Raw genomic sequence first — 24,031 nt, 5'->3', positions numbered from 1 at the left:
GTTTCAAATCTATTTTTTATCTTATCATGAATTACAGTAGATTTGATGAAATGATTTAAAAGGATATTCCCAAATCTAGTTTCTTTACTATAGTGACTCTATATTCAATATAATTTATAAAAAGTAATTATGTAACTGCGTCTCTCCAAACTTCAGAAATGTGGCATTACGAAGTGTCTATTCTGTTGCTTTCCCACTCTGTCTTCATTGTTGTGGGGAATAGGTGGTTAACAGAAAATACAAATAGGTGTGCTGAAATAGACCTCTCTTCAGTTAAGCCACCATACTGAAGCATTATAATTTATTTCATTCTCCAAAGGGAATTTTTGGTTTGATTTGTGGCTTCCAGGTGTATTGGAATTTGCAGGTGTACTTTCACAGACATAGTCTGGACTGATGGAATTCTGCTCCAGTGCAAAAGGTACTGCTGCAGCTTAATATCAAGGTAATTACGGGCTGAAGCTGAGCATTTTTTAAAATGCTGTCTCTGCTTTTATAGTAAGGAATGTTGAAAGCTAAACTGATGCTTTGTTGTCTAAATGAATGTTAAATTTTCTAAAATACATAGCAATAAAATAAACAACATCACAGACAGATAATCTCATTTGACGTTCAAATTCTTGATACTTGACCATACCCACAGCTAAAAGTCAAGGATTTCTATGATAGAAGCAATTAGTGTCAAGAAGATGGGACTTTACACCTATACAAAGAAAAGAATGCAGAAGTGACTCATTTTGCCTAAGGAATATAAAATTTCTGCACAGCTTATTGCATTCAGTCATGCTTTGATTAAAAATATATGCTATTTGGGAGCTATTTATTATCCACTTCATTTTAATTTTGATGGAAGCAATGATTCAGTGTTGGCACAATAGCAGTAAACAACATTTGGAGAAAATGGAAAGCCAATAGCCTAAAAGCAGTGTTGTGACACAAAAGCAAATGTCCTATCTTACAGTCAGAACTGAGCCGGATCAGAAGCTTCAAAAAGTAAAGACCATAATCTCATATCCTTTGGCCTCTTTTTCTTATCCAAGGTGTAGCAAAGACCCCTCTTTTACATAAGAACCAGGACCGAAGATACTTCATACATTGTAAATACCAGCAATTTGTGTTTCCATAAGAGTTTCACTTACATATAGCTGAATTTAAGTGGAAAACAGTAGCGGCAATCTCTGTGGGGAAACTGAGTACAGTTACACAGAAGTAAACTGGGGGAGATGCTCAGCAAATTAATTCACCTGCCTGCTCATTGTGAGCATCTATAAATTATGGCTATTTTGGTTATATACTAATTTACTGCTTTGATTGGAAATGTCAGTAGCAATATTCTTTCCTACATGAAGTTAAGATTAATAATCAGAAAATTCAGGTCCATTAAGGTATTTTCTTTATCAACTCATACTAAATATGATGATGTCTGCATTGTTTTCTGTCCATATAACTATAACAATTTAAATACCATAATTTTGCATGCAATAGCCACATTTATCACCTTTCCCTGGTTGAATTTAGTATAACCTGAAAGTAGTACAAAGTACTTAAGTAGTCTTATTTACATATTAACACACATACTTACAAATAATGTGAAGCTAATTAAGAATAAACCAAGTTTATGGGACATTTCTACAGTATTTCTCCCAAATTCCATGCTCCAGAGAGACTTTTATTTGTTGGATGTCTCATGTCATGTCATTGCTGAGCCATTCTCTAATCTCAGGGACTGGGGAGCAGACATGAGAGAGAGAAAGAGACTGCAAGAGTGAGCTGGGATCCAACTGTATTTTTATTCTGTCTGTAACATTTGTCAGCTGTTTCCTACAGAGCCAGTCACTACCTTTGCACTGTCATCTAGGACCTCACATTTGCTTAGATGCAGTTCTGTCACAGTCTGCATCTCTGCATTTATGTTTAATCTATTAAACCCTTCTAGAAACTGAATTAGCTGTCGTCCACAGTGCTCAGAGCTAATAATCTAAGACAGACCCACACTGCTTCCTGAGGAAGCAAAGAGAGTGTTCCCAATAGCAAGTACTTCTCTTTGTGAGAACAGGTTGTGGAGACACCCAATCTGTCTCTTCATGAAGCCAGTTTATAATTGTCACAGATTCTGATTCATGTACAAAAAGCAGATGTACTATTTCTGGATTAGTGCTAGCCCTGGAAAAGGTATGATGCATTTCCACATCATTGCACCTGAACTAACAAGTCCGGTCAGGTCTGAGCTGACCTTGCATCCCAGTCATAGATACTCTTCCAACCAAACAGCATAGGTATCTCTAACTCAGGATTCATTGTAAATGAATCAGACTATATAAAATACTATAAAATATTTTATATGATGCAAAATATTAACTATCTGCTCTCAGAACCTAATTTCCTGCCTTTACAGTAAGAATAAACACTTCCTTAATATCAGAGTCCTCATGTGTAATTTAGTTTTAGTTCTTTTGCTGCTGCAGGGTGGCTGGAGCCTTCATGCTGAAGCAGTATTCCTGGGATGTTGTAACCCAAGGAATATCTTAAGGTTGCACAAGTAGCACTTTTTCACCTTATTTTGTTTTCCAATACTTGATTTAGAACTGACTTAACTTTTCTGCAGCCTGTCTCTGAATAAAAACTACATTAAAGTTAAAAAAAATATAAATCTGAACTGTTCTGAATGCTTTAAATACCACTGTCCTTTCTGTTGTAAAATTGATGTGGGAATCCCTCCCTCGCTGGATTACAAGAATGTTAACATACTTTCCAGTCTATAGGAGTATAGCAGAAATATGGCCATTTAAATGAATATGACATTTATACTGGTACTCATTTCATAATTTTGAACATACAATATGATTTTACCAGAAATAAACTGTCCTTCTAACAGCTATAAAAATGCATGTTGTCAAGAAGACAGATTTTCTGCCAAAAAGCAGAAGGATTTCACTATCAAGGATTACTAACCCTGACATTTTAGGCCAGTTTTCTTCCTTTTATTTAATCCATACTGTAAGAAAGTTACAAAATAAACCCAGTATTTGGTAGGGTCTAATAGCATGTTTTTCTCTGTATATGTACATGTATACACACACATTCATATTTTAAATGTCTCTAAAACAATTTTTAATTGTCTATCCTGAATTAAATCAGTTTGAACTCAAACTTGCCTTTAAAAACACACTTGCTTTTAGAATTATACAAAGCCATGAGAAATAATTAAATCAACATGATAATATAATTTTTTTTCCTTCGTGACACTACAGATAATGTCCACCTGGTCTGTGCAAGAATGGAAGCAGCACAAGACCATACAAGACCATTAGAGCCCTAGGGGACAACTCAGGAGCAACATCCACTTTAAATTAAAGATGAGGCTCCAGGAGGCAAAACAATTTAAAAAATGTTTAGAACGAATCATGAATATGGGACAGCTAAAAGATCTTTTTTAACTTCCCTTCAGAATATGAACACGGGAAAAATTATCTCTACCAAATTTCTGTCAAGGTGACACAAGTGCACATATAAAAAGATGTGTAACTTCCTGAGAACTGAAACTGCTGAGGATCTCATAGCTTTCAAACAGAAAGCAGAAGTTAGCTTGATTTTAATCTTATTTACGTTGATTTTATACAATGACTTCTCTGTGTCTAGTAGATAACTTGATTAATGCTGTCAAAATTTTCCTTTGTGCCTGTATGTTTTTCCTAGATCATTCACAGTGAAATAAAACTCTTGAAAAGCTGAATATATGAGCTTTATATGAAAAAGTAACATTCATCTAGGTTATTTAAAAAATGTAGACGTGATGCTTGAGTCAAAAAGAAAAAACAGTAGCTGAAGAGTAGCACTAGGGGATCTTAGTCTGTACTGCAGGCAGCCCTCATTGGGAGTGGAAGTAGAAGCACTGAAGTATGTCCGGCAACGTTAACCACAGATGAATAATGTCCTTTCAGATGTGTCATGACCACAGCACTTCTAATAGCATGTGAGTGGTAAAGAACTAAGGCGTGCTATATACTAATTATTAAAAACTTGTTCTTTTGTTGTTTCCCTTCCCTTCCCTTCCCTTCCCTTCCCTTCCCTTCCCTTCCCTTCCCTTCCCTTCCCTTCCCTTCCCTTCCCTTCCCTTCCCTTCCCTTCCCTTCCCTTCCCTTCCCTTCCCTTCCCTTCCCTTCCCTTCCCTTCCCTTCCCTTCCCTTCCCTTCCCTTCCCTTCCCTTCCCTTCCCTTCCCTTCCCTTCCCTTCCCTTCCCTTCCCTTCCCTTCCCTTCCCTTCCCTTCCCTTCCCTTCCCTTCCCTTCCCTTCCCTTCCCTTCCCTTCCCTTCCCTTCCCTTCCCTTCCCTTCCCTTCCCTTCCCTTCCCTTCCCTTCCCTTCCCTTCCCTTCCCTTCCCTTCCCTTCCCGTCATCACAAGGGTGGAAGACATGAACCATAGAAAACAGAAATCATTGAAACTTAACAGTTTTTTACAAGAACACTATGAACAGATACCATTGCCCTAAATTCTATTCAATTATTCTTCCATCTTGCAGTGTTTCAAAGAATTTAAAGGCAGTTCCATGGTGGTTGCTCCTTTTATCAATCTCACCAGCCACACAAGAAAAGGTTCATAAAGAAATGCTGATGGATGAAGGAGATTGTGACTGCAAGATTACAGGATAGAGAAATATTTATGCCATAACAGCTGCCCTTGGGCTCTATTTTAAAGAGTCAGTATTTCCATTGTTTTTGTGAGATGTACTGTATTCTCACTGAAGACTGTACATTTATTCAGACCTCACCAGGCCTTTCAAAATCCAACTAGAAGCATTCTGGATACTTTTCCGCTCACTTTATATTATCTTAATGAATTATTATTTTCTCTACATGGGCTGCCGCAGGTGCAGCCAAATGGCTATTGGCTTCCTAGCTTAATTCATGCACCTTTTAAAGTTTGAAAATGGATCAATAGCAAACTGAGCAACATGCTCCCAGTTGGCCTGTGGAGCTAAGGAGACACACACGTGCTTGAGACCACTAGTTGGGTATTTCAGGAGGATACGAGGCAACCAATCAGGAGAGACAATGGGACATCAGGATTTGGGACATCCCAAAGATACCTCCAGGTTTCTTCATAAAATGTGTTAAAAGAAACCATGGACTTCTCTGGTGATTTTGATTTCATGGAGTCAACATTTTTTATGATAGATTTTAGTCAACGTTGAGGCTAACTGTGGTTTTGTTTTTATTTTGTATTGTTTTTTTAAACTGAAAGTGCCTTATTTTACAGCAGATATATATATTTATAATTATATTTTTCTAAGTTTCCATTAACTCATCTTGACCTATTCATATTTAAATGCTTAGAAATCTGTGATGAGCATTGTTTTGAACACACTAGAATTTCATTTGTAGGCATGTATACTGCTGTAAGGCAGTGGTCGAGTACATGCCTCTGGGGACAAGTGATTTACTTTTTATGACTTCTTACATCCACACATACACACATGGACATTTGGGTTTCCCATCATTGTCCTATTGCTTCTGTTCTCTCTCCCTCTCTCTATATATGTGTATATATATGTATATATATGTATTTTTCATTTGTCATCTGTAACATCTTGTAAGATGAATAAATGGGCTTTCACCTTTTTCAGTGGAGTAAGTATCAGTGAAAGGACAGCATGGCTTTTTGAATAACTGTGCACTACATTCATACATGCTCTAACTGTTACTACTTTTGAATTTCTGTCTCCTTAGTGGCACCATGTACTGCATTAAACTAAGGAAAATAATGTATTTTGTATTGAATATAGTAAAGTACATAAAAATGTTATGATAGAGCATCAAATGTATATTTTATTGTACTAAATCAATAAACATCTCATTCAGAAGTTCTGCAAAACAAGATAATGTGAGCGCACAAAAGAAACTTCTGATTTTTTTTTTCTACTTATTATTATTTATATACAGCGTAGAGATGTATGACATTTCAGGGATTTATAAGGCAAATCCACAGCCCTGTGGGTGTAAAACCAAACACAACAAATAATGATATGGAGGTATGTGGATAGGAACAAGGTGAAAATAAAAATAAAAAAAAAGACAAGATGCCTCACCTGAGTAAACATATAATATGTTTATAATATAATATGTGTAATAATATGTATAATATATCTGGTATAGATTTATACATATATAAAAGTAATACAATAAAAGACCATTGAGGTCACAAACTTAAGAAATTGAAGTTAAGAAATGCTTGAATTTAAGGTGATCTGCACAGTTTTAAGTCATATTCCTTGACAGCATCTGTCTTCTGAAATTACATGATCCATAAGCCGTTTTTCCCAGGAACCCTGACTCATGGTATAGACAGGGTAGATTTGCTCTGGCAGTGATTCAGGCTGTGTAGAGATGAATTCTGCTGCTGGGATTCCTGTGTTATTTTTGCTGGACTGGACATCATTTGGTGAGTGAGGGTTTGCCTGTGAAAGTAGCACAATACCTTATACACACACAGATATTTAAAGGACAGTAATTCTGCACTGACCCTCTTCTGTGGATACTCTCCACTACAGCTGAGAGTGCCTCCCCGCGTGTTAGCTTACCATATGTGCAGAGAGGAAGGCCCCTCCTCGCATCTCCCTGTCCTCCTCCCTCTGACTGCCTGCACCGGGAGGTTGGGAGGACAGCTGATGACCTGCCAGCCTGGGTAAAAGCTTCCTGCACTGCACATTTTGATTGTAGACAGGCATTAAGAGAAAATTAAATATTGACAAATCGCATATTAAATAACTGCCAACCCCCTTATGAACTGAATGAAGTAGGGGTCTTGTGGAAAATTAGTTTGGGTTTATACAGTTAGAAATCATGCACTGTACAGCATACACACAGTGGAGTATATTATGGTTGTACACATGACTTCTGCCCTGACTTTTAAGTTTTGGGAGCCTAACTTTTCAACTGTTATACAGGACTTAGACAGACTACAATGAGAAAAAAAATATCTTTCTCTTAAAATAGCCCATGCCATGTATCAAATCCTTGTTTCACTGTACAGAGGTAGTAGAATTCATCACTGAATGGCTTATTTTTTAACATAGGTAAAAAATATCTTTGTTCTAGCATTTTGAGGGAAAAGATAAGATGTTTCTGATAAAGTTTAAATATGAAATTATGAAAGAATAAATTTTATGCAGATGAAGGAGTGTGCAAAAAATCAGTCTTAGACGTCATGGTCTAATGAAATGATAAGCAACGGACACCGGGGCATTCTGGAAAGGTCATGAACCTCAGCTCTATATAGTGCTATGACTCCTTTTATAGCACTTGTTTTGTTCTATTTTTTGTTTATATTCCTGTTTCCCAAAGGCTAAAAATATTCAAAGATTATTTCAGGACTAGAAAGTGAGAAAGGGGAAAAGCTAAATAAGTGTTTAATACAATTTTCTTTTATTCAAATCTTCTTTCATGTTTTAGAAATGTTCTTGAAAGCTCTTCTTGTCAATTTAAGGGTCTACAAGAAAACTTGTGAACCATGTGATCAGCTGAACTGTTTCATCCCAGGGGCTCAAATTGAAGAGAGGCAATATATACATCAGGAAAGTATGAGTGACATGAGATGGATGGCTAATGACTGGTGGTATATATAGAAGACTTTGTCCACTTGAAAAAAAAATAAACATCTGCATAATGAAAATCATTACCTCCACAAAGGTATTTAATTGATAGCCCAGTTGGTAGTCTTGGAGAAAACAGAGAATGATGGGCACTGGGATCTACATACACTGGATACTAAAAGCAATTGAGTTGAGATTTACCTGAGCCTCAGCATTTGAATAGTGTTACCAAGTTGAAACTATGCCTGTTCCGTAAATCAGTTAAAAGGCATCTATCTCCAGGGCTGCCCGTCCAGTACTAGTAATTACTGCCATGTCTGTCCTCACTTTCTCTCCTTTTGATTTACTTTCTTAAGGGACGACGGTGATAGATTACCTAATAGGGATTTAGATGCAGAAGGCCAAAAATGGTGGGTTACTTAGACCTTGGGGTCTAAAATTACTTTTTGAATACACACTTCAGTCAATCTGAGATGGCAGTATATATTATTTAGTTATGCAAATATTTGTTAATTTAGAAAAAGCAAACCTCAGTGAAGCAAAGTAAGCTGCTGTGATGAGGAGGACTCCCCAGACTTTGTTCTGACCTCACCATAAGTGTTATTTAGTCATAGTAATAGTCAATAAAAACCGACTGCCTTCTCACTGCGCCAAACATTCCTTAACTAGGCTCTGATGTGAGAAAAAGATTGCCTGGAAAATATCAGTGAGGGACAGATCTGTATGACACAATAGTGCAATTCACTACAGTTAATCTCTGTCTGCTTCTGTTTTGTGTTTAAAATGTGGCAGCTAAGATAAATAAGTATTTTGAAGAAAAAGGAACATAGAAAAACATAGGATGGTCCAAACTTCGCTAACAGCATTGGAACACCTTCTACAGTTCTTACCTCATATGCTTAGAAAGGTGTTCTTTAGTATGTAGTTACACAGAGTGCAGGCTTTTACTCAAATGACATAGTAGAACATGGAGCTCATGGCATTGTCATTTTTTTGCTCAGAGTATTTATCCAGTAATGCCTGAGGACAAAGTGTGCTTAATAAAACTGTAGGTGAAGTGAAACTGGGAGGCATTGCAAGTTGGAAAACAGAATTCAAAATGGAAAATAAATTGAAAAAGTGTTCAGGAAAATTAACCCAAAATTTAAAAGGACTAAATACAATGAACTACATGTAGGATGGAGTATCAATGGCACAAATGAGGGAGAAGAGTCAGCTGGACATAACAGTTCTTCTGAAAGTGGTTGAGAAGATACATTTTACAACAAGCTCAATGTGAACTAACAATATCATGATACTACAAAACACTGGAATTTAGGAGGAGGAGGACAGCCAGTGAGGTATATGAAGTCCTGCTTCTGGTCTAGGCAGCATTTCTAAATCTGGTGTTGGAGTGCTATTTTCAGCTGTGGGTACATGCATTTCCAGAAACATGTAGGGAAACTGTATAGATCAGAGAGATTCAGAGATAGCTCAGTCTAGTCCACAGAACTGGTGAGAAGTCCAGGAACCATGCTCTGTGGGGCTGTTAACATGAAGAAGACTGAACAGAAGGCATGATGGTGGCCTTTATATAACAAAAGGGTTATGCTAAAAGGAAATCAATAATCTGTCTTCTCTGTCTGTGTAAAGCAGCTAGGACAAGAAATACCATGCTTAAGCTGCAACAGAAGATGTCCAGGATAGAAATGAGGAAAATCATTCCAATAAGGAGTGCAGTGAGTAACTGGAAGAAATAGTGTTGGCAGGTTGTGTAATCACTGTCTCTGAAAGTCTTCAGAAACAAGTGTCTGGCATATACCTCATACGATCCTGTTGTGGGAAAGAAGATTGATGTGGAAGTCCTCTCACTGCTCCTGCCAAGTCTAGTTTTCTACAAGTCTGTAGAAGTTAAGCTGTAGTCTGACATTATTCATAATATCACCCAGTGCTTTCAGTGTGCCTTAGTTTATTCATTAGGATGTTTCATATAAAAACAAATTAAAGGACAGGGCTACAGATAATGGGATTTTATGGTTGATTTTCATTAACAGTTACTATACTAGGATATTTTTAAAACTATAGAGAAAAAGGAGGGGGCTTAAGGGCCTAACTAATCAGTTCACAGTAATTCTGGGAGAATCCACATGTAAATTCACTGAGAAGGATTTCAAGGGTAATGTTGTACAGTGTGGCTCTGGCTCTAGGACTCAGACTGTCTCTCGTGTGTTTGCCTTCCTCAGAAAGCAAGCACAGCCTTTGCTGTTTTCTCTCACAGCCAGAATTTTTGACTCCCTGATCAGTGCTATCACTGGCATTTTTTTCATCAATGTCTTTCAAATTACTCAGTTTAGTAGTCCAAAGATAACAGTTATGCATGGCTTGTTTGGCCAACATAGATTTAAATGTGAATTCTACCCAGACTTTCAATAATACATTCAAGACACTATACAAACCAGCTTACTTTACAAAGGAACAATAGGATTGCCTTGTTGTCTAACAACATTCACTTGTTGGACATTTTGAAGGCACCAGTGATGGCTGATGTGACAAAAAGTAAAACACGTTAGACACCTGCCCATTGACAGTCATACTGAAAACACCCCCTCATTTCACACAAGGCATTGATAAGTCAGTAGAAGATAATTTGGTGCTGAACAAGGTTGAAGATTGTGTGGTGATGCTCTGGTGACCCATTTGTTATGAATTCATGAGGCATTTAATTTCCCCAAACTTCACCCACACCTCACATACTTACATCATCTGCTTTGTAGAAGAGTGAATTCCACTGCCTGCAAAGTGCCAAAAATGAGATGATGTGTGGCTCAATGTTTTGAAGTAAAATGCCTGGGTGAAAAGATGAATCTGTAGGGACTCAACTCCAGTTGATAGAATGAGTATGTCATGTTTGGAGGTATAGTTTGTGATGTGTTAGGATGCAAATTTGCATGATACAGTCCATACTCTTCATGAAGACTCTGCTAATCTACAATAAACAGAAAGGGTGAGTTATCCCATCTAATTTCAGACATCTTCCATCATCTGAATGATATGTATGTTTAGTATAGGTCAGTCATCTAGACTCTAACAAGGGAGAAAGACAGTGCTGAAAGATAATTAACTATATAGCAAGGTAAGTGTCTAATATAAGTAGACAAGTTCATCTGCGCATCTCACTCTTTCTCCCTTTAGACTGTGGAGACAGTTTAGGCTAGATGTCTAACTTTTGAATGGCTGAAGTTATGTGAATGGGATGCCACCTGATTCCTTCTTCATTGAAGCTGCCTGAATGAAAGCCTAGCTGAAGGTTTACATGTGGAGCCATCTCAGCTATAGGATTAGCAATTTATACCCATAGATCACACTGTTGGAAGAATGCCAAACTAAAGTTATTGGACATACATTTTGACACGTGGGTTTTTATTTCATAGGTTTCTAAAATCATATCCTAACTTATTTAAATTTTTATATATAAATGGTTAAGTAAAGAGACCAAAATAGAGGTACAAAAGTCAAACTATTTTCTTGCTCTTGGAATAAAATACTGCAGATACATGTTTGCTCCGATGAAATAAATGAAGTTCCTAACAACTCATAAATTATTTTTTCAAATAACCAAGAAATTTCGCCTTAATTGTTCTTAGAGAAGGACTGTGATTAAGATGACAAGACTGTAGCTTACTCAAATTAATGAGCTCAACAGATGTTAGAATTTCTTTCAGTGAAGTGTGGGAACATTCACCAATAATTAAATAAAACTGCATATTCTGTTGACTACATGCATTCTTATAAACGACTAGGGATGTTTATATATTTAGTTAAAGTTAAGGATTATCACACTATGAATGTATGTATATAAGGTAAGAATAGGTATTAAATATTGTACTATGTATTTTCGTTAATATTGCTATAGTTGTGAAGACAAGCATGCAACCTCTTTTTTAGAAAAGGAACTTATTAATCCTTCAATGCCTAAGTAAGTTTGTGTTGTCTAAAAATAAAAGACGAGCTTCTGCTTTGGGCTACATTTTTGCAATCCAAATGAAGGTCAGTGGAGTTATATGCAAACTCAGATGGGTTTTACAGAGTTTGTTTTGACACTGCATCTGCTGTCTTGATGTCTTAGCTGGGAGGTGTGTCAACAACAAATGTAAGTTGAGAAGATTTTCAAGTATCAACATGACAAGCCTCTATTCTGTCTTTTTAAAAAATTATTTAATTTTTAACGTGAATAGAAGATCAGTCAATAATACTGTCTTCCAAAATATTTGGAAGGATATCAGTATATTTTAATACCCTGTTAATTAGAACAAGTCATAATGAGTAAAAGACTCTGCTGTTAAACATCAGTAAATGAACTACCACTGACCTCAAACAACAGAAGAATTGATAATGAGAGGGGAGAGGTATGTCAGTGGCAAACAACTGTTGTGAATTTAGAGCTAGCTTTAGTTCAAAAATCTTTGCAGAGATGTCTTAACTGAGTGTGCTGGTTTTGGCTGGATACGGTTAATTTTCTTCACAGCAAATAGTATTTGTCTATGTCTTGGATTTGTGCTGAAAACAGTGTTTACAATACAGGGATGGTTTAGTTACTGCTGAGCTGTGCTTGCATGGAGTTCAGGCCCTTTCTGCTTCTCACCCCTCCCCACCAGAGTGGGCTGGGGGGGCACAAGGAGTTGGGAGGGGACGCAGCTGGGACAGCTGACCCCAACTGACCAGAGGGATAACCCAGACCATATGATGTCATTCTTGGAAGTAAAACTAGGGGGAAAGTTGGGGGGGGGGCCCGCTGCTCAGGGACTGTCTGGGCATCAGTCTGTTGATGGTGAGCAACTGTTTTCATTTGTGTCATTTGTCTGTCTTGGGTTTTATTTTTCTTTCTTTGTTATTTTCTTCTTCATTAAAATTTATTATTATTACTATTTTAATTATTATTTTATTTTATTTCAATTATTAAACAGTTTTTATCTCAGCCCACAAGTTTTCTCACTTTTACCCTTCTGATTCTCTCCCCCCATCTCTCTGAGAGGAGTGTGAGCGAGTGGCCGTGTGGTGCTTAGCTGCCAGCTGGGTTTAAACCACAACACTGAGTATTGCTGCTTCTGGTTTACAAGGAAGGATTCCTACTCAGAGTATCATCATATACAGCATAGTAGCCAAGGCCATTTCAGATAATCAGCAGAGTGCCATATAAGCGGTAAGATATAAGGCAGCATTGTAAGCATTATAAAGTGATCCTGTAAAGATCTTGGTGAGTTTGTAGGAAATACTTGTGTATATTATCCATAAGGAGAACTGGGTAAGAGTCAAAATATCCTTCATCCTCAGTTCCCAAATACGACCTCACTTCCAGTTTCACCTCCTGATTTACAACTCCTTTTATGATTTTTATTTCTGCAAGTCTGTTTTTGTTCAGTTCATCCCTCTACTGCTATATGTCACAACTACTCCTGAGGTCATTACTCTCATTTTGGGAACTACTGCTTTTCATGCAGTGCCTTAACTAGCATTTCACACTTTTTAGAAATTAATATAATACCCAGACTGGCACCTAGAAGGCAGCTTTTACACATGCAAGACAATTATTGTTTCTTAGAGCTTGTATTAGTCCACTGCTACCTGCACTCCATAAATTATCTCCTCTGTGACCATAAAGCATGCTCTGCTGTGTCTATTAGGACACAGCCTTTTATGTAACATCCCATCAGGGAGATAAGGTGATGGCTGCTATTCTGAAAAAGGCCTGAAGCAAGGACTAAAAATTCACCAGTTCTCAGGGTTATTTCTTTTCTCAGCTGGCTTGAAAGGTAATTCCACAGTCAGAAGATCTGTAACAGTTTTATATATGCCGTAGCATTTTATAGTGCTATCTTCACTGAAGTACTACTTCATGGACTTCATGGAGTCTCCAACTTTCCTCACTGTCAGTGGGAAAGCACCTGCCTGAAGTAATTTTATTTGGTTCCGTTGTATAATTTGCTTTGGGGGTGAGCATAATCTAGTATTCAAGCAAGTGGCATCATCCCGAGATTTCTGTGGAAAAACTTAGATATATAACTTGCAGAATTTTTACCCAGATATAGAATGTTGTAATAATTTGTTATCAATATTGCTATAAAATGTGACCACTGCAGATACAATCCACTTACTTAATCCACATCCTACCACTCTAGGCTGGTTTAAAGGTAAATTAATTTGCTATCAAAAGCTACATTCAGAGCTTCATAATGTAGAACATAATGTCTGGAACACCATAAGTAATTCTTTTAAAATAAACAAAGCTTCCTAGCATATCTTATTTCAATGTTGAGCAAAACTTAGTGGGGTAGACCCTTAGTAAGTTTTAGCAGGAGTAAAGTGTCATATTGAATACCAATAGGGAAGTTCCCACTAACCTTAAAAGGCACAGGAGTCCATTGAAAGACCTCCCTTCCTTTTCCTCCTCCATCTGTCTGCACTTTTCTGAGCAGTGTCACAGAGGCAGATTTTTACTCTGTGTCCTGTGTATCCATTTAATGTCATTTAATTCATGTCAAATCCTTTGATTTTTGGGATGGTTACAGAATTTGTTACTGCATTTGACATCCTGCAGGAAAAGCATTTCTTCTGACATTTCAGAGGAACTGTTAGAGGTCTCAGTAAGGTGTTGTTTGCACACCTCTGTGTTGGAATGAATGCTAGGTGACAGTTTATTTGGTCCCTTTCCTCCATTCTGCCAGGCCAGGTGGCTGCCACTGGGGGACAGCTCACATGCCAGGTTCACAGGGCTATTGCAGTCAGCACCATTAAGTGGTGTTGGAGCTCAGTTCCTCACTTAGTGCTAGATAAATACAGTGTTAGAGGAGAGGTAAGTAGTTTGCAGCTGCACTGTAAGCAAGCTGCAACAGAGGAAACTGGCAGTGCTCCACACCTCACTGCCTCCAGATTGGTCCTGGTGATGTAGGACTCAGCAGCATTTATAAAAGTTTCTGTTCCTTCCTCTTCTCTTCCCAGTTATGAGACTTCAGACATATTCTTCTTACCCCTCTTGCTTTTGGTTCTGCTGATGATGACATACAGCATGGAAAGTTCATCTTGATCTGGCTAAGTGTGTGTCTAGGGATTCGTTGATGGTAATGTCTTCTATCTTCCCCATATCCTGGTTCCTGCTGTACTGTGCATTTAGGGTTCTGTGAAATGTCCCAGTGCACCAGTGTTCTGTTGATAAGCCTGACAGTCTTGTATACACAATAGCAGAAATCATATTTGGTAAACCATGCTGGTAAGTAACCTATAAAAATTTAATTGCCCACATTAGCCTACAGTTGATTTATCAGCACAATGTTTTGGGTTGTGTTCCAGCTCATTATTTAGGTTCTTTTCTTCAATTACATCTGCAACAATGCAAAGTGTTTCTCATCCATGTTTTCAGGTATATGATATGGGTTATAGTCTGATCTAAGTGTGAACGCATAGGAGAAAGTAAGGGTTTCCAACAACCTAGACAATAATCCCTATAAGTAGTGCACCACAGTGGAGAACTACAATTTCATGTTGAATATATCTGAAAGGAAACATTTTGTTTCAGTTTTACAATTTGGCACACTTTTTTCCCTGAAAGAAATAAAGAAAAAGGCATTATTTGCACAATTATTTACATATTCTAGATAGAAATTTTTATTTCATGCACTCTCTATATTGTATTACATAATTTATGTTCTACATCTGGTCTATAATACAGTTTTTATAAGACTTGTAGAGGAAACTATGCCTTATATTTTTCCATGGATGCTTCAGAGTCATTCTCATTCTTCTAGGCTTTTCTGCATAATCTTTAGATTCCTGGGTTTGCATCTGTTTATATTGAGCTCATCAAAATTATCTAAGGCATATTTGCACATAGTTGTTTACTTGTTTGTGTGGTGTGTGTTGGGCAGGGGGCAGGCAGACTGACAGCATTATATCCTGAGTCAGTTGCCCAGGTGTAATGATGATGGACACTATGCAAAAACTAGAAGAAACATCCTGCTTGTTATATTTCATAGCTGGAGTTCAGGGGGATCTCCAACTGAAAAATAATGAGGTAAAGTAGAAAGAGGCATGGTAAGTAGATTCTGAAGCAAATTTATTATGACATGTTCTCTCTCATGGTTAGGTAGGTCAGGTAGAGGGGCAAACACAGACCCTGGGAATTTTTTTATGCATTACTATATCCCTTGAGGGGAAAAAAGGCTTTGGCTAATAATAGTCTTGTGTCATATGATTGTTGTAGAAAACACTTCTATATTGTCACTTTACTGCTTTATTCTGGGTCCTCACCTTTGCATTGAATTTTTACTTTAGATGCAGCTGTTTACACTATGATAGCTTCCACTGTGAGAGGTTCTATTTTGAAAGCAATAATCAAGATAGAGAGGAAAACACTAAGCCTCTTCAACCTAGGAAACAGTCAAGCAGAGAAGATTAGACAGAGGTCTATAAAAGAAAAAGTTTCATAGAGTGACTGGGTAAGGTCACCAATTAAAACTGACAGGACAGGTTCAAAACAAAGGCATAGTTCTTCACACAGTGTCTAGTTAATCTGTAGGAGGCCCTGCTACAGGTTGCTGTAGACTTCAAAGAGTTGGTGCTAGATTAAGAGGCAAATGGCCATGCTTATAAAAGATAAACCCTCTGAAGGGCTTTCAATACAAGGATCTTTCTATTTGAAGATATGATGTCTGAATCAGGAGGTCCCTCAGACTCAAGTAGTTGTCAGCTGGGAAAATATTCAGCAGATTTTCCCTTTTCATAAAGTCTTCCCTTGTTATTTGCTTTTGGCCACTGTTGGAAAAGGGATTTTGAGATAGTTTCTGTGTGGTCTTGTATATTCTTGTTTTTTAAAAATACAAATGGCCATCTAAAATATTATTTTTAAATAACAGAAGGAATCCTAATAGTCCCTGAAAAAATTTCTGCTAGGAGCAGAACTTGTGAATGAATAAGAGAGCCTGTGAATTAATATATACAGCCTGAGACTCTTGAAAAACAGGACAAATATTACTTTTACATACACAGAAAAAAGGTTTTCTTAAAGGGTTAGACATAGACAGTTCTACTTCAAATAGATCTGGCTAGCTCAGTTAAGCTGGTCTGGCATAGACATGTGCTACCTTGAGTAGGATGGGATCGTGAAACCTTATGTGCAGATGCTGTCACTGCTGTCCTAATTGAAAATATAACTACAGACTTCAGGAAGCCTCTTCAAACTCAGTAAGGGAAGGAAACAATGAATAAATGATGGTAATTGGCACTGACATTAGGAGACACCTTGCTTTATTAGATACACATAAAACATTCCTAAAAGCCAAGTTAGGTAAAAGACTCTTTGCCGCATGCTTTCAGTAGACACAAAGTGCATTTATACTTTGAAAAAAAAAAAAAATTCATAAACCATCTGAGAGCAAATGAATTGCCTATGCAATACTCTTGTTATGACAGAAGGTGTGGTATAGCAACAAGTCAATAATTTACATTTATAACTTTCCTTCATAAATATGTGTTCTCTCAAGCCTTGCAAGTGTTAGCATTTTAGTTTTAGGACTTTATCTTTTGACCATCCTGCTGATCACCATAATTTCTTTTAGTGCCCTGAGATATGTTAGGGACTTCCCAAAACAATAGTTGATAGCAAAAATCTTACAAAATGTGTAGCATAATGTAGCAAAAGGGTAAAAAGACAATGTGCACAAGGTATGAAAGGAGAATAATGTAAGAAAAAACTGTTATGGCACTCCCAGCAAAACATGCCTGGAAATTACACAGAGGGAATGGCTTTGTTTTGCTTTTTGGGGTGTTGGGATTTTTTACCGAAGGCCTATTTTATACTGCTGTCATTGTAGAAACAGTTGCAAGGAATGAAAGAGACTTGAAAGCTAATTAACTATGCATCAAGGAGAATGTAGGAACAGAAGGAAAATTTGAATTTGAAAATTTGAGAAGCAAGCATGTCAGCTAAGATTAAGACTCGAGCAAGACTCTGGGCGTCCCTCTCTGTGTTGTTTCTGTGTACAATTCCTTTCCAGTGGGGACTGATGCAAGATAGTTAAATAACAAGGAGAGAAGGAAGCACATCATTCAGTGTTTTGAAACTGATGTCCCTCTGATCTGGTGAAAAGGGGTTCGAAAACATAGTGATGACCAGATTTGATAAGATATATTCACACAAACTGTGAAAACTTGAGTTCCTAGTTATTTACAGGTCATAAATTAAAAGATACTTGCTTTTTTTCCTTCTAAGATATTTTTGTTTCAATTTTGGCTTCTGATTTGGTTTTGGTTTTTTGTGAGTTTTGTCCACATTGCATGCTCCTCTAACAATGCACCATGATGGATTTTTAGCTCAGGAATCTCAAACTGTGAATAGGGGAGGTGTCACGTGTAGCTTTAAGTAGTTGTGGTAGAGGTAGGTTGGGACTTTTTGTACATCAGTTTAGAGTCTTCATCTGGAATCAATATTTTTAGTATCTTATTTTCCTGAATCCCCAAGTCTCATGTAATATCTACAAGACAGAAGAAAATGCTCATTTGAGTTATAATACAAAAAGAAAACATAAAAGTTTTACATTAAGGAATTCTATAAATAAATTTTGTTATTGTTTTACCAGCTGCACAGACTTTTTGCCCTGCCAACATTCACTAGAAACTCCTGATTTCTCTCTTGTTTATTGGCTTTTTCATTCACCGTAATTTGACTGTGGAGCCTTTATATCCTATCTTCCATTGATATTCATATTATTTTGTTAGAGTCTTGAAGTTATAAAACAAAGAATTTTATTTTTTTTTTCTAAACTTTCAGTTTAAAATCACTGATTTCTCCTCTTATACTCTACCACTAGTGTCCAAGCTGATTTCATACCCTACTTGTAGTCTGTAAGGCTGTTGGAATTAGTCTTCATCTGGTCTCCCGGCTAGAGTAAACTGCAAAACTTACAGAGTAGTTTCTTATGGCACACTGAGATGTCAGTGCAAAAGAAATTTTGCACCTCAGTATCTTTACATAACACTACATGCTCAGAAATCACAGCACATATAGTTATTAAATAATGCATTGTAAAGAAGTAACAGGTTATACTGGATTCTTACTTGCACTGTGCTGTTGCTTTGAATTTTCTTTTACTTTTCTCTGTATACAGGCCCAAATGATATTTCTGTACTCCCGAGGAGCTATTGTGCTATTATTTGCCACCATTAAGATATTTTTTAATCTATTTGACAACAATGTCAAACTCTTGCTTCTCAAATAAACCAAAAGTACTGCTTTCAAGCTGTGGCGGAAATGACTCATCAGAGTCTCTGATTATCACTGATTTGGTAAAAAACATGGGCATGAAGGAACTCAAGATGATTCAAGCTGAATGAATGAGGGATGTCTTTCACATTTCTACATCATGAAATGATAGACAAATTATTAGTGTTTATCATTGACAGCAATTTAGAGACATTATTAAACCATCAGCCTGAGACAATTACTACATACAAATCTTATCTTGTCAATGTCAATCTAAATGGACAAGCAAGATAGCAATGTCAAGCCTTATGCAGTTTCCTAAAGAAGGAAATTCATGTCTTTCTTGCTTAGCTACATCATTATTTCAGAACCACAGAGTAGCTGATAGCTGCTGGAGACACGTGTCTCACTGATGCTCACAGCCGTAAAGATCCCCTTGTAATTAGGTGGAGAAGCAAAGAAGCATGAAGTAGTCATCTTGCAAAATCCTGATACATCATAATTCTTAACACTACATCCCTGTGCTGCAGTGTTCTCCCGTAGCTGTATAACAGTTCTTATGCTATGGCTGTCTGCCTGTCAGCATGATTTCATCTTCTAATCAAAGACTCAGGGTGGGGCTATGATGCAAACTAGCTTTTATAGTTAGGAAATCTCTCAGTTTCCTTGGGAGAAAGGAGGAACTAAGTGCTGGGGAGAGCCTGTGTGCAGCACCAGCCTGTGCCGCCTCTGCTGCCCCAGGCCCTTGGCTGCCTGGCTTCAAGGCCAGCCCTGGTGTCGTGTGCCCTTAAGTTGTGCTCCGTGTGAGAAAGAGATGGGAGATGTCTCAGCAGAGCCTCCCTGCCTTGGCTCGTGAGCCACAGTGGAGCTCCGGCCCTTGACTGCACCACAGCCGTGACCACGACTGTGACCACCCACCCTCCCAGTGCTAGCCTCCAGACCTGATGTCTCAGCTTGTCCTCAGACCTTCCTCAGCCCTGTGACTTGCTCAGCCGTCACCGGCCTCTCGGCTGACCCTGATTATCATCACTACCCCTGCCCAGCTCTCCCGGTGGCCAGGGAGGCCACTGCCTGTCCTGTCCCCATCACCCCAGCTATGGGTCGTCCCTGCCAGTGCGGAGCAGCTGCCTCTTGCTGCTCCCTGACACCACAGCCTCAATTTTCAAGGAGAATGGCATGTGCAAAATAGTGCATATCAAGTATTACCTTCATTAATAGAGTTGTTTGAAACCTTATTGGATGCAACTGTCTGTCAGAAAAGACAGTCTTGTCAAACGCCAAATCTGCTACTGGGTACTGTCAATAAAAAAGAAGATATTAAAGGAAGAAGCTAAACTCTCTGCTTCATTATGTCAATTTCCTTGACTTCCAGAAGGTATTATAGCAGAAACACCTGAACAAAAATGACTGAAAGATGACACTGTTTCACATTGCAATAACAGGATATTTCAGTGACTTGATTCTGAATTTAGGAAATAACTTTTATTTTTCTCTAGAATTGTTCCTACTTTGGATTTTTTTTCCTTCCAGTTGAGACAGAACGAAATAAAAAAAAAAAAAAAAAGTGAAAAAGAAAAAAAAGGTGGAAATTCTAGAAAGCAAGAGGTATATCTGGTATAGAAATACTACAAAAATCATAACAGAGGTGTGTCAGCATCGGTTTCCAAGCAAAAAGATTTGTTGGAATCTAAATCTTTAGCTTCAACATTGGTGGCAATGAGCATGAAAAATTGTGTTATTGTTCAGTGCATATCATGTGAAAAGTAATACAATTTTTAAATAATGGAGTTCTGTGTTTTTATGTGCTCTCTATTTTCTTTAGAAATTGGATTTTTACCTAGCACCAGATACTTAGGTTTTTTTCTGAGGGAAAAATTCAGAGGTGAATCACTGACTTGCTATTGCTGTAGCTAATAGCAAAACCCAGTAAGTTTTATTGATTCAGTGGTGTGAGAAGAGTTGAGGTAGATATAGACATCAAGCTCTTATCTGCTTCTGCCTCTATCCCTAGCACTCTTTCCAGGACAGAGTTTGCCTCTGTCTGAAAGCAAAGATGTATAATGCAGCTGTTTTCAGTGCCCTGGCATGAAAATGTGGGAAGATAAAAAGAGAAATAAAAATTCCTGGAGGTATTTTGTCATCAGTGACCATGAAAGTCTGTCAAAACATGTTGGGATCAGCTGCTCCAATGTGAAATGAGGAAGACAGCTGGTGAAAAATCGGTGTCCAGACTGCTATACCAAGGGCTAACAAGATAACTTAATCAAATGCTAAAGGTGGAGGACGCCAGAGCCCTTTGTCACAAGGGAAAAGAAAAAGAAGGTGCCAGTGACTAGCTCAAAGAAGAGCTATTCATTTAAACCATGTGGAAAATACTGCTTGCTAAACTTCAGCAACATAGAACTCATGAAAATGGTTAGGTGAGTTCTCAAGAAAAAAAGTTACCTTTGCAGTTCTGGAACTCAATAACAAAACCATATGTAACCAAGCACAGCATTAAATCTCTTCAGCTGTCTGTGATAGGTTCAGATAACAATAATTTCCCCAAATTCTGCCAGGCTCTGACACAAATCTGTGTGATCAAGAGTAGACTAAAGCAACCTGTGGCCAGTCCCATGCCTTTCCTCTAACATATTTTAACTTTCATGGAGGAAATGCTGATAAATTCTATGAAATTCATAGGCTTTGGAGAAGAGGCCTTCAGAAGAGAGAACTCTGACTCTAGAAAAACATTAAATGGGGTATAAAAGGAAGTAGGTCCTAGATTATTTTATGCACATACACAGAAACAAAGACACATACATATTCATGAGTATTTAAATAGAGTACAGGATATCAAGGAAGCAAAAGATTTCTTCAGAAGAATGTGACAGGGGAAGCAGCAGACACTCTTGGGTTTAGGAAAATAAGTTCTCAGTATTATTTAAACCACAACCTCGTTCAAGTGGTTTGTTGACAACAATAGGACTTCTGAGTATCACTCCTCTGCCTCCTAAATACAACATTTACTGGGAAGAAAATTTGGGAGCTGCAATTATTATTTAATCTGTGTCTGGCAAAAGACTCCAACCAATTCTTCCAGGATGTCAGTGGAGACATTCTTTGCCATGGTCAAATCATGTTATGATCAGGAAGATAATGGTGACTGATGTTGACTTGTTTTAATATGCAATGTTTTAGCACTGAATATAGTGTCCTGAGATGTCATCATCACTGTTTTAAGGAAGAGAAACAGGAGCATTTTCACAATCGGCGACGACACAGACATGGCCACAGACCCAGGGTCAGAGACACGAGAGTATCTTTGTCAGCAAGACACTTCCTGTACAACTACTTATCCCAGATAAAGCAAGGGATTCATTATCATTTCCTTTCTCTGCTGGAAATCAGAAGTGGAAGTGAAAGTTCCGTTTTCTGTGTTCTTTTTTTAACTTCAGAAATAATATATTGAGAATTAGTAACAGGCTTGTGTGCCTGGAAATTGGCAGGAATTCACACACTCAGGACTCATCACTCACTCTTCATCTTCCCTTCTGTGAACAGATTAAGGCCTGGAATCACTGCATGTAATGTATCAGAGTTATAAAATAATAACAGTAACAGGAACCAAAATAATCCTGACATATGGAAGTAAATAAAGTTTGTTCATTCCCCTTTTCGGGTTAAGGACTGTTATTTCAGCTGTTCCTCTTTGGCTGGCTTTGCTTTTTAGCACTGACTCAGAAACAGGTGAACCAAGGATGGCTTTGTTCCACCATATATTAGCGACTCCTCTTTAATATTTTCCTTAGAATAAAAAGACTGTTTTCTTTCTTTTACATCTTGAATTATATGTGACCTTTTTGCATAAAAAGAAAAAACTGTTTTCAAAAATGTCACTAATTTATAAGTAGCACTTTGGAAACTTAATGTGAGAGTGATCATTTTTCATTTCTTGATCTGGAATTTTTGCTGTTTGTTTTTTTGTTTGTTTGTTTGTTTGTTTAAATTTGGGGAGAGGATGTAACTTTGCACATCTTACACCGGCTTAAGCTCTTTCACATAGAGGACTTACAGATTCCATTATACGTCAATATGAACTATGATTCATTAGGAGATGATAGAATAGCTTGTAAATAGAAGGTAAAATAATCCATACAAATAATTTCTTTGTTTTATTTTGCCAGAGTTAACCATTTTTGTTTTTCCATGCATTTAATCCTTCTCTTGTACTGTAAAATATCAGTAGGACTAATGTGTCCAGCTTAATTGTACTCAGCAAGACAGAACTGAGTTGATACTGAACTGAATGAGAAATGTATCCTAACCCTCATGCCACTTAACTGATGTTTATAATCCATACATTATAGAATCAAAAACTTCCTTGATTCTTTTTTTAACCATTTCTAATGCTTATTTTGACTTAGTCACACAATATGGTATAAACAAAGATGTACAAAAGGACTGACTCAATCTGAAGCATGCCTGTTGCAAGTGTTTGGTTATGTTTTTCATTTGAAGCTGTATATGTACATTATTCTCTGGTCACAGAAATACTCTGATTGAATCAGAATATTTTAAATACAGACTGCAGCTGAAAGGGTTTTAGGTATCATTAGGTGCTGTATAGGTACTTGAGATTATGTTCAGTAATAGCAGTTGCAGGTGAGTAAAAAGCAGTTTCTCACAGAATTTTCACAGTTAATTGGAGAGAAATGAACTTTACACTGGGGCTGATGCACTCTCAGAGTACTTTAACGCTTATGTTCAGAAACCTGAGTATTTGCCTGCAGTGATCTCAGGAGATGAAGTGAAAGCTGAAAAACACAATTTGAGCTCCCGACTGCTATTTGACTTTTCAAGACAGACTGAAGGAGAATAACGCTACGTTTTAATTTAAAATATGTAAATATCACTGAAAGCACAATAATATATTTATGGATTTATTATTTCTTCACATAACTTTGCTTTAAATAGAGGGTGCCATATGTTGGGGAGTTTTGACACACAAGTAGTAGTTGTTTCATGTGAAAACATCCCATACAAAGCAACTAGTTGAATGTTTCAGCAGCAGCAGCATTACCTCTGAAATCTCACTCTTCTCCCAAGTTTTCTGATGTTTGGTACTCATAAGTAGGTTTGGTATAAGAAGAGTATGGTGGTGGTCCCCAATACCACCTAATCCTAAAAATACTCACTTTTGTTTTCTGATGTATCCTAAATATCTCCAGAGT

General features: G+C 37.5%; 1 protein-coding gene across 1 annotated transcript in view; it reads left to right on the top strand.

Annotated features, from left to right (window-relative positions):
- The first annotated feature begins 11,697 nt into the window (after positions 1 to 11,697).
- The window catches only part of DIRAS2 (DIRAS family GTPase 2), a 50,716-nt gene continuing 38,382 nt past the window's right edge, over positions 11,698 to 24,031 (top strand). The window contains exon 1 of the mRNA XM_033008926.2: positions 11,698 to 11,717. The gene's annotated coding sequence lies outside the window, so the exon portion shown is untranslated. The remainder of the gene's footprint in view (positions 11,718 to 24,031) is intronic.

The sequence above is a fragment of the Tyto alba genome, unplaced genomic scaffold, assembly GCF_018691265.1.
Source record: "Tyto alba isolate M040663 unplaced genomic scaffold, T.alba_DEE_v4.0 Super-Scaffold_13, whole genome shotgun sequence".
Lineage (NCBI taxonomy): Eukaryota > Metazoa > Chordata > Aves > Strigiformes > Tytonidae > Tyto > Tyto alba.
The sequence above is the reverse complement of the archived record's forward strand: the minus strand, read 5'-3'. Positions and strand labels throughout refer to the sequence as shown.